The sequence below is a fragment of the Montipora foliosa genome, unplaced genomic scaffold, assembly GCF_036669935.1.
Source record: "Montipora foliosa isolate CH-2021 unplaced genomic scaffold, ASM3666993v2 scaffold_48, whole genome shotgun sequence".
NCBI classification, from domain to species: domain Eukaryota; kingdom Metazoa; phylum Cnidaria; class Anthozoa; order Scleractinia; family Acroporidae; genus Montipora; species Montipora foliosa.
Window position 1 is genome coordinate 61,391 of NW_027179789.1, and position 11,864 is coordinate 73,254.

Consider the following 11,864-nt stretch of genomic DNA (forward strand, 5'->3'; position numbering starts at 1 on the left):
AACCCCTCAATCTCAGGAGATCTACGGATCAGGTTAGCAAGAACTTCTACACATAAAACATAAAGTAGAGGAGAGAGAGGATCCCCCTGACGACGCCCCGTTCAAGGGGGATACTCTCAGTAAGCCAATCGTTAAGGATGATACGCATGCAAGCACCATTATAAAAGGTACTAATCCAGCGACAAAAATCAGAACCAAAACCGTAAACATTAAGCAGCTCTAGAAGGAAGACGCGATCGACTCGGTCGAAGGCTTTTTCTTGATCTAAACTAATCAAAATAGCAGACTCATTTGTTTGCTCAATGTGGCTCAAAACATCGCGCAACAAACTCACATTAGAGAAGATTGAACGACCCGGAACAGAGCAAGATTGATCAGGGGAAACTATGTGATGCATAACCGAAGAAAGACGAGTTGTGATAGCTTTAGAGATAATCTTATAATCCACATTGAGCAAAGAAATGGGCCCTCCAGTTTTTCAAATTCTTAATATCCCCACGCTTCTTATAAATAAGGCGAGTAACGCTTCCTTTCATAGAATCCGAAAGTTCAGAGTCATGGAAACATTGGTTTGCGACTGATAGCAAAAGGGGGCCCAGAATGTCCCAAAAACGCAAGTAAAATTCGACAGACAAACCATCAGAACCAGGTGACCTTCCTAGGCTAAGGCTCCTTAATGAAATAGTCAATTCATCTAAAGTTAAAAGTCCCTCGCATGAGTCGCGCAGAGGAGGAGAAAGCGAAGAAGGAATAGAATCAAAACAGATTTGTTTACACACAGGATCAATAACCTCTTGCGAGAAAAGATTTGAATAAAAGCGCACGTGCGCACGTTCAATCTCCTCCCGAGTGAAAACTTCAATGTCATTATCATTCAAAATGGAAGAAACGTTATTACGGTCTAAGCGCTCACGTTCTAACTTGAAGAAGAAGCGTGAAGGCTTCTCGCCCTCCTCAAGCCACTGGACGCGAGAACGGATTTTAGAGCCTTCCAAAACACGCAAGGTAAGAGCATTCAGTTCAGATTCAAGCCGAGAAATTTCAGGGGCGACCGAAAGGTCGCCACAGACAAGACGGCGCTTGAGACCAATTATTGCATTAGTTATAAGGACGCGCTCATGCGAGAGACTTCTACGTTTATTCTTAGCGAAGGAAATAATTTCCGAGCGAATAGAGTCCTTAAAAAAGTCCCACCAACATTTGACTGACGGAAAATAGTCAACGCAATCGGAGAGCTCGCGAATCTTAGCATCAAAGGAAAGACAAAAATCGCTATCATTCAAAAGGGAGGAATTAAATTTCCATAAGCCCGGACCACGCATATAATTAGACTCCAATTTTAAAGAAAGATTAACAAAATCATGATCAGAAAAGGCGCAAGGAGAAATGTCACAGGACTGAACTAAGGGGAATAAATTTCGGGAAACAAAAAATTTGTCAAGGCGCGAGCCGATGGAAAAAATTAGAATTAAACCAAGAGCACGCTCGGACACGGGGATGCAATTTGCGCCAAGCATCTTCAAGGTAAAGTGAACGACGAAAGTCAGAGAGGTATTTTGCAATGGAAACATTGCCACCAAATTTATCTAAATCAGATTCATAGCAATTGAAATCACCGGCAATAATAGTAAAATCAGCAGGAAGGCAGAAAGCATGCAGATTCTCGAAAAACACTTTTCGGTCAGTCAAAAGGGTGGGCGCATAAATATTAATAATATTAAACTTACGATTATTATACTCAACGAGTAAACTAAGGGACACGTCCATCATGATCTCTACGCCAAGATAAAACTTGACCATCAAAACGATCGGAAATCAAAATAATAACACCAGCCTGTTTACCAACAGCAGGGACCAAAAAGATGGCCCACTCCAGTCAGCAACCAGGGAATTAAAGGCAACAGGATCAGATATTAAAGTTTCCTGAATGCAGATAATACCGAAACCGAAACGAACATAATCAAGCAAAGCTTTCCGAGTAGCCCGATTAGAACCACGTGAATTAATTGAAATTAAATTAAATATAGAGGTCATGATGGACGGCTTTTTTTCGTAGGCACACGCGAAGGATTCGTTGACTTACGAACAGGCACAATGGTTGGAGTGACATTAGCAGGTGTCCGGCTGGATCCTCTCTTGACAGCTCGTCCCAACGTACGAGTTGGGAAAAGGTCAGGCGCAGGAGTATAATCATCTGAGTCAGAATCATCAGAAACGACGAGAGGATGGTCACCAGGGTCAGAAAGCAGCGGGCGAGAGGTCTGTAAAGGCGAATCAGCATCAAGGTCAGGATCAGTATCGTCAGAAGCAACGTCAACGTCAAGACAGGAACAGCATCAGGAACAGGGTCAGCGACAGGGGCAGGAACATTATCAGGATCGGAGTTGTCATCAGGGTAATCAGGAAGGGAGTCAGGCGGAGGATCGGCAACATCCATAGCATAGGCTACTTCGGCATCGGAGGCAGCTTCTACCAAGGCTGGATTAGAGGGCGCATAGGAAGCCAAAATACTCTGGGACTGAGAAAGGTCAGAAGAAAAGAGGAGGGGAAGATTGTATCTGCGAAGGGGCGAGAGTGCTCAGAAGAAGGCTGCAAAGAGGAAGACTGCGACGAGGATTGGGAAGAGCAGGATGAAGATAGTTGGCTAGTAGGCTGCGAAGGTCGATTAGAGGGCTGAACAGCAGGTTGAAGGTCAGGAGACGGCTGGGGAGGAGGGTCATCCGGCTTGTCAGCATCTCGGTAAGATCGAGGACGGCGATGCCACGAATGCTGACAATCGATAGCCTTATGGCCTTGGTCACGACACACAGCAGCAAAATCCTCTTCAGGGCATTCCTTAAACATATGACCAACGTGCTCGCAATTGTAGCAGAAGGTATTAGGGCAATCCTTAGCCATATGATCGGGGAGGTTGCACTTTCGACAAGTAGGCGTCTGATTGTCATGACGAACACGGACTAGAACCCGGCCAAAACGAAGAAAGGAAGGGATAGATTTGGACAGGACCATACCAAAGACCCGAGTTCCATTGTCCAACGCAGGGTAGTTCTGGTGTTTACTACGTCGAGTAAACTTCACAGTACCATAGGGAGCAAGACGCATATGAAGCGCAGAATCAGGAAGCTCATAAGGAGCACCAAAAACAGCAACATAGACGATACGGGGATTACCAGAAGCTGTAGGGGCACCAGAGCGGAGGAAACGAGGCACCAACGATGAAGCCCGAAGAAAGGTGTTACGATAATCTTCTTTGGCAAAGGTGACACACACACTTGCTGCGGGGAACCCATTGGACGCAGCGAACAGCAGCAGAAGGGATCTGGCAGGTCTCTAGGTCGGCAAAAAGATCCTTAAAGCAAAGTCGCCATCAGGTTTCGGAAAAAAGGCAGAACACGGTCTCTCTGGCAAGCGGTTGTAAACAGAAAAATTCTCTCTCTCAAAGGTAGACGGAACAAAACGGCTGCGAACAGGAGGATTATTGACGAGCGGAACAGGGTCACCAGACCCGGCAGGACACCAGCATATGACATAACAGTATCCGATGAGGCAGCAGCAATATCAGAGGAAGGATTCACAACAACATTCTCAGAAACATGATCCATAGGGGCGTCGCCCCAATTAACACGTGTATCAGTATCAGCATCCATGGAATCGCAATAGCAAGGATACCACAAGGAACGAAAAACCTACTACCAAAATGGTAGGGCTTCGCCCTGGGAGAACCCACAAAACATCGGCCAAAAAGACTTAGCCAAAAGGCCCGAGAAGCGATGCCCGTAAATGCTCACAGCGGACAAGGTGCTCCCAGTCTCATGGCCACGAGATATGGTGGTCCGATTACAATCCGTGCCAAGGAAGGAATGCCCAAAGCCAACCTGAAAGCGAGGCGCACACAACGATCGCCCTTGTACAGTGGGCAGCAGGACCAGCATTGCATGGCACTTGCGTTGACGGCAAGAGGACAAATGCACATTGTGCTTGCTCTGACCTCGTTTTTATTTTCCCTTATAACAAAGTTATTTTCACGGCGAATTACTTGTCTACGACCATACCACAGGGAAAACACCGGTTCTCGTCCGATCACCGAAGTTAAGCCCTGTCGGGCGGGGTTAGTACTTGGGATGGGAGACCGCCTGGGAATACCCCGTGTTGTAGGCTTCCCTTTTTCCTTCTGTACACTTGATTATCTCAAAAAATCTCAGTTTCCTTTAATGAAAGAACATTCCAAACCAGGTTTTTTGAACACAACATGCCAACGATATGTCAAAGATGAGACATACAACAAAAACAAAATAGTTCACACGAGAAAGTGGAACTTGTATTCCCAAGGGAGCGCGTGCGCGCGAGATCTTATCAATCCAACGTTTATGACATGAAACGTATCTTTTCGTGTGAGCAAAGAACAGGATACGACAAGTAAAAAATGCATGCACTGTTATGCATTAGATGGAAGTTAACCTAGCCCGGATGATATGCATACAACGAAGGCTACAACACTACAACATTGATCCTGCGAAAACGTGACTTACGTGACGTAGCGCACTTCAAAGTCTTACTGTTCCCTGCTCACACGGACAGTACGTATTCAAAGGGCCGATAAGACACTATCCTGACCATGAAAGATTTACTTTTTATGATAACAATCCAATTAACTGATAACATAGAGAAACCACAAAGTGTTGGCCACAGAAATGTAACGCCAACTGATCTGGCGGGTCCTCAGTTACTCAATGCAAAACGGGCTCTCAAGAACGCAACATAACCACAACGCAAAGAAATCTAACAATGCAAACGGGCTCTCCAGAACGCAACATAACACAACGCAAAAGAAAATCTATCGCGATGGAGCAGTACAAACACACATCCACTTACGTTTTCGAAACGATGCACGAGGATAAGAGCTCGACCCGCTGGCATTTTCTTGTCTCACTCGTCTATCGATGGAAATCGATGCGGCTGAAATAAACACGTCCTCTCGCTCTCTCTACGGCCAAGAATGAAAGAAATAAAATCACAGTTTTGCAGTGCACCAAGTACGGAACATTCACCTACAATTTCAGCAGTGGAATTCACAAATACAACTCACCTTCCTTAGTCCTTACACCGCCACCGCATCTCCTTCCCTGCCCTGCCTGAAACGTTACCAACAAACCTTCCCATTAGCCAACTTTGCCACCGGGGTTTGGTGCGGGGACTAGCGCGAACGCAGGTCCCCACTACCAGAAATTATACGCTCGAGTTACCCACATTTGGGGTAATCGCAAGGGTCAACCCAATCGAAGTGCAATGAAAGAGCCTCACCTTGAGAGGACTGCCTCCCTGATCACAGTGCCTCCCGCGTCAGGTAAGTATGCCTTTTCAACCTCTCCGGAACCGCAAAACGCAACTTGTCTGCGCATACCATGTGGTAATGGGGGTCACGTGCTCCTCGTCCTGTCGTGTCGTGCTGTCCACTCGCTGCTATGCTACCTAGAAAAGAGAAGAGAATGTGAAGGTTGGTTGCTTGGTCATTTGTTCTGCTTTCACTTGATTATTTCTTCCCCAGAGGGAGTGGGCCACGCTCGGAGGTAGTGCTATACCGAGGCAACCCGTGGCCGGGACGAGGCAAGCCTCTTTTCCCACGGCCCAGTTCCAAAAATCAGTTTAATATATGAGCTGCTCGATGAGCAGCGTATCAGATATTAAGCTGATAAGAACAGATTTTTTTTTTCCATTTTAAAATCTTTATTCAAAAAGCGGAACAGCTATTTTCATCGAGTAGCAGCCGGTAGAAAAACACAAATTAAATCAATTCAAAAGATCACAATTCTTAATGTCCAAGGTCTAAATCATAGTTCAAGTTAACTCTTCTTAGCCTCAAGTTTTTTTACGGGGAAAACCGCAGGAATGAAACAGCCACAATCCAAACCCCTACTGTCCTTAATATCATATTCCTCAATGATGCTGCGAGCTAACCGAAGTTATAGCAGAATCGGAGTACTGTAGAAGTGAACCAGGAAAGCGTAGTAGCTAAATAGGCACCAGCACAGCTTTGCAACAAGCTTAGCAAGCTTCTCAGGGAAACGGCTAGGCGAAGGCGCAGGGGACATTGAACGCAGTGAAACCGGGGAGCAGAAAAAACCAAAGGAGCGGCTTGAACAGGAGACTTGGACGCAGTGGAGACGGAAGCACTGGAACGGGGATCATGAACAGAGGAAACGGTGTGAACTGCGGACACAGACACAGTAGTGCAGCATGACAGGAGAGGAACAAGAACTAGGAAACACAAGACACGGGGACAGAGGCAGAAAACTGGAGCAGGAGCCACTTGGACAGGAACAGTCGAACGAGGGGGGGACACTACACGAGGGGCAGTCACCTGAGCAGCCACGTCCTCATCCCCGGAAGCCATCTCACACTCCTCTTCAGAGTCTTCTGAAACAATCTCAGTGGTCGGGGGGACGTACTCAGGACTATCATCATCATCTTTAGCGGGCACATCAGAGGACAAGATCTCGGTACCGGAATGAAGATTACCCCAAGCCCGCCTACACTCCCTAGCCATGTGACCAGGCTGACCAACAGCGCCGACACAAGCCAGAGAGAGGGCAGGAAGGGGCACGGTGACCAACCTCTCGACAGATTACACATTGAGCGGGCTGACGGGCGTACCAGACACGACAGTTATGGCTGGAAGATGGACACAAAAATAAGGGACGTCCTGGGTAAGAGCCACTTCCACGACACGATTGCCATTGTAAACAGATGGATAATTGGCGAAGGTAGCACGACGAATGGAAAAGCACCTCTCCAAAAGAACCAAAGAAAGCACGCACATCGTCATCTGGGACCTCAGAGGGCAGATCCCGGACATGTATGGACCGAACATGACTATCCGCACGACGAAGCACACGGACTTGGGTGTGTCACCGTACACAAAGCCTTGAGTCACAAGATGGTCACAGCAGGCGACATCTTTGAAAGTCAGACGTACGAGTCCACCACGTAAAAACTGAACCGTAGTAAGGTTAATCCCTGTCCACAGCATCCAACAAATGTGGTGTAAAACGGTAGACCAACAAGAAGTCTTGTAAATCGCTTCAGGAAAAATGGGCGACCACTTGACTGTTCGGGAACAGAGAGAGACGCCATCAAAAACGTTTTAGGTAGTGCTCTACGCCGTTCCCTCCCGGCAGGTACTTAGGACAAGCACTCCAAAAACAAAGAAAAAGCCAATCACACAACCACAAGCTAAGAACACGTCGGCCAACCGACCAGATATCTTAGCCAAAAGGCCGAGAAGCGATGCCCGTAAATGCTCACAGCGGACAAGGTGCTCCTCCCAGTCTCATGGCCACGAGATATGGTGGTCCGATTACAATCCGTGCCAAGGAAGGAATGCCCAAAGCCAACCTGAAAGCGAGGCGCACACAACGATCGCCCTTGTACAGTGGGCAGCAGGACCAGCATTGCATGGCACTTGCGTTGACGGCAAGAGGACAAATGCACATTGTGCTTGCTCTGACCTCGTTTTTATTTTCCCTTTATAAAAGTTAATTTTTCACGGCGAATTACTTGTCTACGACCATACCACAGGGAAAACACCGGTTCTCGTCCGATCACCGAAGTTAAGCCCTGTCGGGCGGGGTTAGTACTTGGATGGGAGACCGCCTGGGAATACCCCGTGTTGTAGGCTTCCCTTTTTCCTTCTGTACACTTGATTATCTCAAAAAATCTCAGTTTCCTTTAATGAAAGAACATTCCAAACCAGGTTTTTTGAACACAACATGCCAACGATATGTCAAAGATGAGACATACAAAAAACAAAATAGTTCACACGAGAAAGTGGAACTTGTATTCCCAAGGGAGCGCGTGCGCGCGAGATCTTATCAATCCAACGTTTATGACATGAAACGTATCTTTTCGTGTGAGCAAAGAACAGGATACGACAAGTAAAAAATGCATGCACTGTTATGCATTAGATGGAAGTTAACCTAGCCCGATGATATGCATACAACGAAGGCTACAACACTACAACATTGATCCTGCGAAAACGTGACTTACGTGACGTAGCGCACTTCAAAGTCTTACTGTTCCCTGCTCAACACGGACAGTACGTATTCAAAGGGCCGATAAGACACTATCCTGACCATGAAAGATTTACTTTTATGATAACAATCCAATTAACTGATAACATAGAGAAACCACAAAGTGTTGGCCACAGAAATGTAACGCCAACTGATCTGGCGGGTCCTCAGTTACTCAATGCAAAACGGGCTCTCCAGAACGCAACATAACACAACGCAAAAGAAATCTATCGCGATGGAGCAGTACAAACACACATCCACTTACGTTTTCGAAACGATGCACGAGGATAAGAGCTCGACCCGCTGGCATTTTCTTGTCTCACTCGTCTATCGATGGAAATCGATGCGGCTGAAATAAACACGTCCTCTCGCTCTCTCTACGGCCAAGAATGAAAGAAATAAAATCACAGTTTTGCAGTGCACCAAGTACGGAACATTCACCTACAATTTCAGCAGTGGAATTCACAAATACAACTCACCTTCCTTAGTCCTTACACCGCCACCGCATCTCCTCCTTCCCTGCCCTGCCTGAAACGTTACCAACAAACCTTCCCATTAGCCAACTTTGCCACCGGGGTTTGGTGCGGGGACTAGCGCGAACGCAGGTCCCCACTACCAGAAATTATACGCTCGAGTTACCCACATTTTGGGGTAATCGCAAGGGTCAACCAATCGAAGTGCAATGAAAGAGCCTCACCTTGAGAGGACTGCCTCCCTGATCACAGTGCCTCCCGCGTCAGGTAAAGTATGCCTTTTCAACCTCTCCGGAACCGCAAAACGCAACTTGTCTGCGCATACCATGTGGTAATGGGGGTCACGTGCTCCTCGTCCTGTCGTGTCGTGCTGTCCACTCGCTGCTATGCTACCTAGAAAAGAGAAGAGAATGTGAAGGTGGTTGTTGCTTGGTCATTTGTTTCTGCTTTCACTTGATTATTTCTTCCCCAGAGGGAAGTGGGCCACGACTCGGAGGTAGTGCTATACCGAGGCAACCCGTGGCCGGGACGAGGCAAGCCTCTTTTCCACGGCCCAGTTCCAAAAATCATTTTAATATATGAGCTGCTCGATGAGCAGCGTATCAGATATTAAGCTGATAAGACAGATTTTTTTTAGCCATTTTAAAATCTTTATTCAAAAAAGTAAAAGCAGTCTTAACATCGAGATAGCAGCCGGTAGAAAAACCTGCAAAAATAAAATGTCAATTCAAAAAGCGAATCACAAACGATGTCCCTTGTACAGTCCCAAGGTCATAAATCATAGTTCAAAGCAGTTAACTCTTGTTGCTTAGCCTCATCGTTTTTAGTTTTTTCGGGAAAAACCGCAGGAAATGAAACAGCACAATCCAACCCCTACTGTCCTTAAATATCATATTTGCCTCAATGATGCTTGCGAGCTAACTCCTTAATAGCAGAATCGGGAGTACTGTAGAAGCGAATCCAGAAGCGTAGTAGCTAAATAGGAACACCAGCACAGTTTTGCACAAGCTTAGCAAGCTTCTCAGACAACGGCTAGCGAAGGCACAGGAGGACCTTGAAGCCCAGTGAAACTCGGAGCAGAAACCAAAGGAGCGGCTTGAACAGGACTTTGGACGCAGTGGAGAGACGGAAGCACTTGAACGGGGAGGCATGAAAAAGATGAAACGGTGGGAAAAGCTGCGGACACAGACACAGTAGTGCACGACGGAGACAGAGGCGGAACAAGAACTAGGAACAGCAAGACACGGAAGACAGAGGCAGAAACTGGAGCCTTACTTGGTTTCCTTGGACATGAACAGTCGAACGAGGGGGGAGAGAGGGGCAGTCACCTGAGCATTAGCCACGTCCTCATCCCCGGAAGCCATCTCACACTCCTCTTCATAGTCTTCTGCCAACAATGCTCAGTGGTCGGGGGGACGTACTCAGACTATCATCATCATCGTTAGCGCGGGCACATCAGAGGAGAGATCTCGTACGCGAATGAAGGATTACCCCAAATCCCGCCTACACTCCCTAGCCATGTGACCAGGGCTTCGACAACAGCGCGCGACACATAGAGAAGCCAGATTAGAGGGCAGGAAGGTCTCACTCGTGACCAAACCTCTCGACAGATTAAGACATTGAGCGGGCTGACGGGCGTACCCAACAACGACAGTTATGGCTGGAGATGGACAACACAATATAGGGACATACGGAACCCTGGGTAAGAGCCACTTCCACGACACGATTTGCCATTTCAACAGATGGATAATTGGCGACCGTCCTTTCCGTAGCACGACGAATGGAAAGGCACCTCTGACAAAAGAACCAAAGAAAGGCACGCACATTCGTCATCTGGTTTGACCTCAGAGGGCAGATCGGTACGTCCCCACTATGGACCGATTATACTCTCGAGTTACCCACATGACTATCCGCACGAAGCACACGGACTTGGGTGCACCGTAGCACAAAGCCTTGAGTCACAAGATGGTCACAGCAGGCGACATCTTTGAAACGTCAGACGTACGAGTCCAACATGTGTATGCGTAAAAACTGAACCGTAGTAAGGTTATCCCCCTGTCCACAGCATCCAACAAAAGAGTAAAGAAAACGGTAGACCAACCAGAAGTCTTGTAACATCGCTTCAGGAAAATGGCGACCACACTGTTGCGGGATCTTTTCACGAGAGACGCCATCAAAAAACGTTTATAGGGTGGAGGCTACGCCGTTCCCCGGGACCGGCAGGTACTTAGGACAAGCACTCCCAAAAACAAAGAAAAATATATGATCACACAACCAAAGCTACAAGAAAAGTCGGCCAAACGAGATACTAGAGCTGATCTTAGCCAAAAGGCCGAGAAGCCGATGCCCGTAAATGCTCACAGCGGACAAGGTGCTCCCAGTCTCATGGCCACGAGATATTGTGGTCCGATTCAATCCGTGCCAAGGAAGGAATGCCCAAAGCCAACCTGAAAGCGAGGCGCACACAACGATCGCCTTGTACAGTGGGCAGCAGGACCAGCAATTGCATGGCACTTGCGTTGACGGCAAGAGGACAAATGCACATTGTGCTTGCTCTGACCTCGTTTTTATTTTCCCTTATAACAAAGTTAATTTTCACGGCGAATTACTTGTCTACGACCATACCACAGGGAAAACACCGGTTCTCGTCCGATCACCGAAGTTAAGCCCTGTCGGGCGGGGTTAGTACTTGGATGGGAGCCGCCTGGGAATACCCCGTGTTGTAGGCTTACCTTTTTCCTTCTGTAGCACTTGATTATCTTCAAAAAATCTCAGTTTCCTTTAATGAAAAGCCATTCCAAACCAGGTTTTTTGAAACACAACATGCCAACGATATGTCAAAGATGAGACCATACAACAAAACCACAAATAGTTCCACACGAGAAAGTGGAACTTGTATTCGCAAGGGAGCGCGTGCGCGCGAGGATCTTATCAATCCAAGTTTATGACATGAAACGTATCTTTTCGCTGTGAGAAAAGAACAGGCTACGACAAGTAAAAACTGCATGCACTGTTATGCATTAGATGGAAGTTAACCTAGCAAGGAAGATATGCATCACAACGACGGCTACAACACTAACAACATTGATCCCTGCGAAAACGTGACTTACGTGACGTAGCGCACTTTCAAAGTCTTACTGTTCCTGCCTCAACACGGACAGTAACGTATTCAAAGGGCCGATAAGACAAAATATCCTGACCATGGAAAGATTTACCTTTTTATGATAACAATCCAATTAACTGCTAACATAGGAACTAAGAAACCACAAAGTGTTGGCCACAGAAAATTGTAAGCCCAACTGATCTGGCGGGGTCCTCAGTTACT

The 11,864-nt window shown here is 47.0% G+C and overlaps 7 non-coding genes across 7 annotated transcripts; 3 read left to right on the forward strand and 4 right to left on the reverse strand.

The window, feature by feature from the left end:
* The first annotated feature begins 4,038 nt into the window (after positions 1-4,038).
* Positions 4,039-4,158, forward strand: LOC137989874 (5S ribosomal RNA). The gene has a single exon (XR_011121045.1). It is a non-coding gene; the product is annotated as a 5S ribosomal RNA (ribosomal RNA).
* Positions 4,159-5,188: 1,030 nt separating this feature from the next.
* Positions 5,189-5,352, reverse strand: LOC137989886 (U1 spliceosomal RNA). The gene has a single exon (XR_011121057.1). It is a non-coding gene; the product is annotated as a U1 spliceosomal RNA (small nuclear RNA).
* Positions 5,353-5,545: 193 nt separating this feature from the next.
* LOC137989907 (U2 spliceosomal RNA) lies at positions 5,546-5,740 on the reverse strand. The gene has a single exon (XR_011121074.1). It is a non-coding gene; the product is annotated as a U2 spliceosomal RNA (small nuclear RNA).
* A 1,816-nt stretch (positions 5,741-7,556) lies between these two features.
* On the forward strand, positions 7,557-7,675 carry LOC137989871 (5S ribosomal RNA). Its single transcript, XR_011121042.1, has one exon. It is a non-coding gene; the product is annotated as a 5S ribosomal RNA (ribosomal RNA).
* Positions 7,676-8,650: 975 nt separating this feature from the next.
* On the reverse strand, positions 8,651-8,815 carry LOC137989894 (U1 spliceosomal RNA). The gene has a single exon (XR_011121064.1). It is a non-coding gene; the product is annotated as a U1 spliceosomal RNA (small nuclear RNA).
* A 197-nt stretch (positions 8,816-9,012) lies between these two features.
* On the reverse strand, positions 9,013-9,207 carry LOC137989908 (U2 spliceosomal RNA). The gene has a single exon (XR_011121075.1). It is a non-coding gene; the product is annotated as a U2 spliceosomal RNA (small nuclear RNA).
* A 1,943-nt stretch (positions 9,208-11,150) lies between these two features.
* Positions 11,151-11,268, forward strand: LOC137989875 (5S ribosomal RNA). Its single transcript, XR_011121046.1, has one exon. It is a non-coding gene; the product is annotated as a 5S ribosomal RNA (ribosomal RNA).
* Positions 11,269-11,864: the final 596 nt, after the last annotated feature.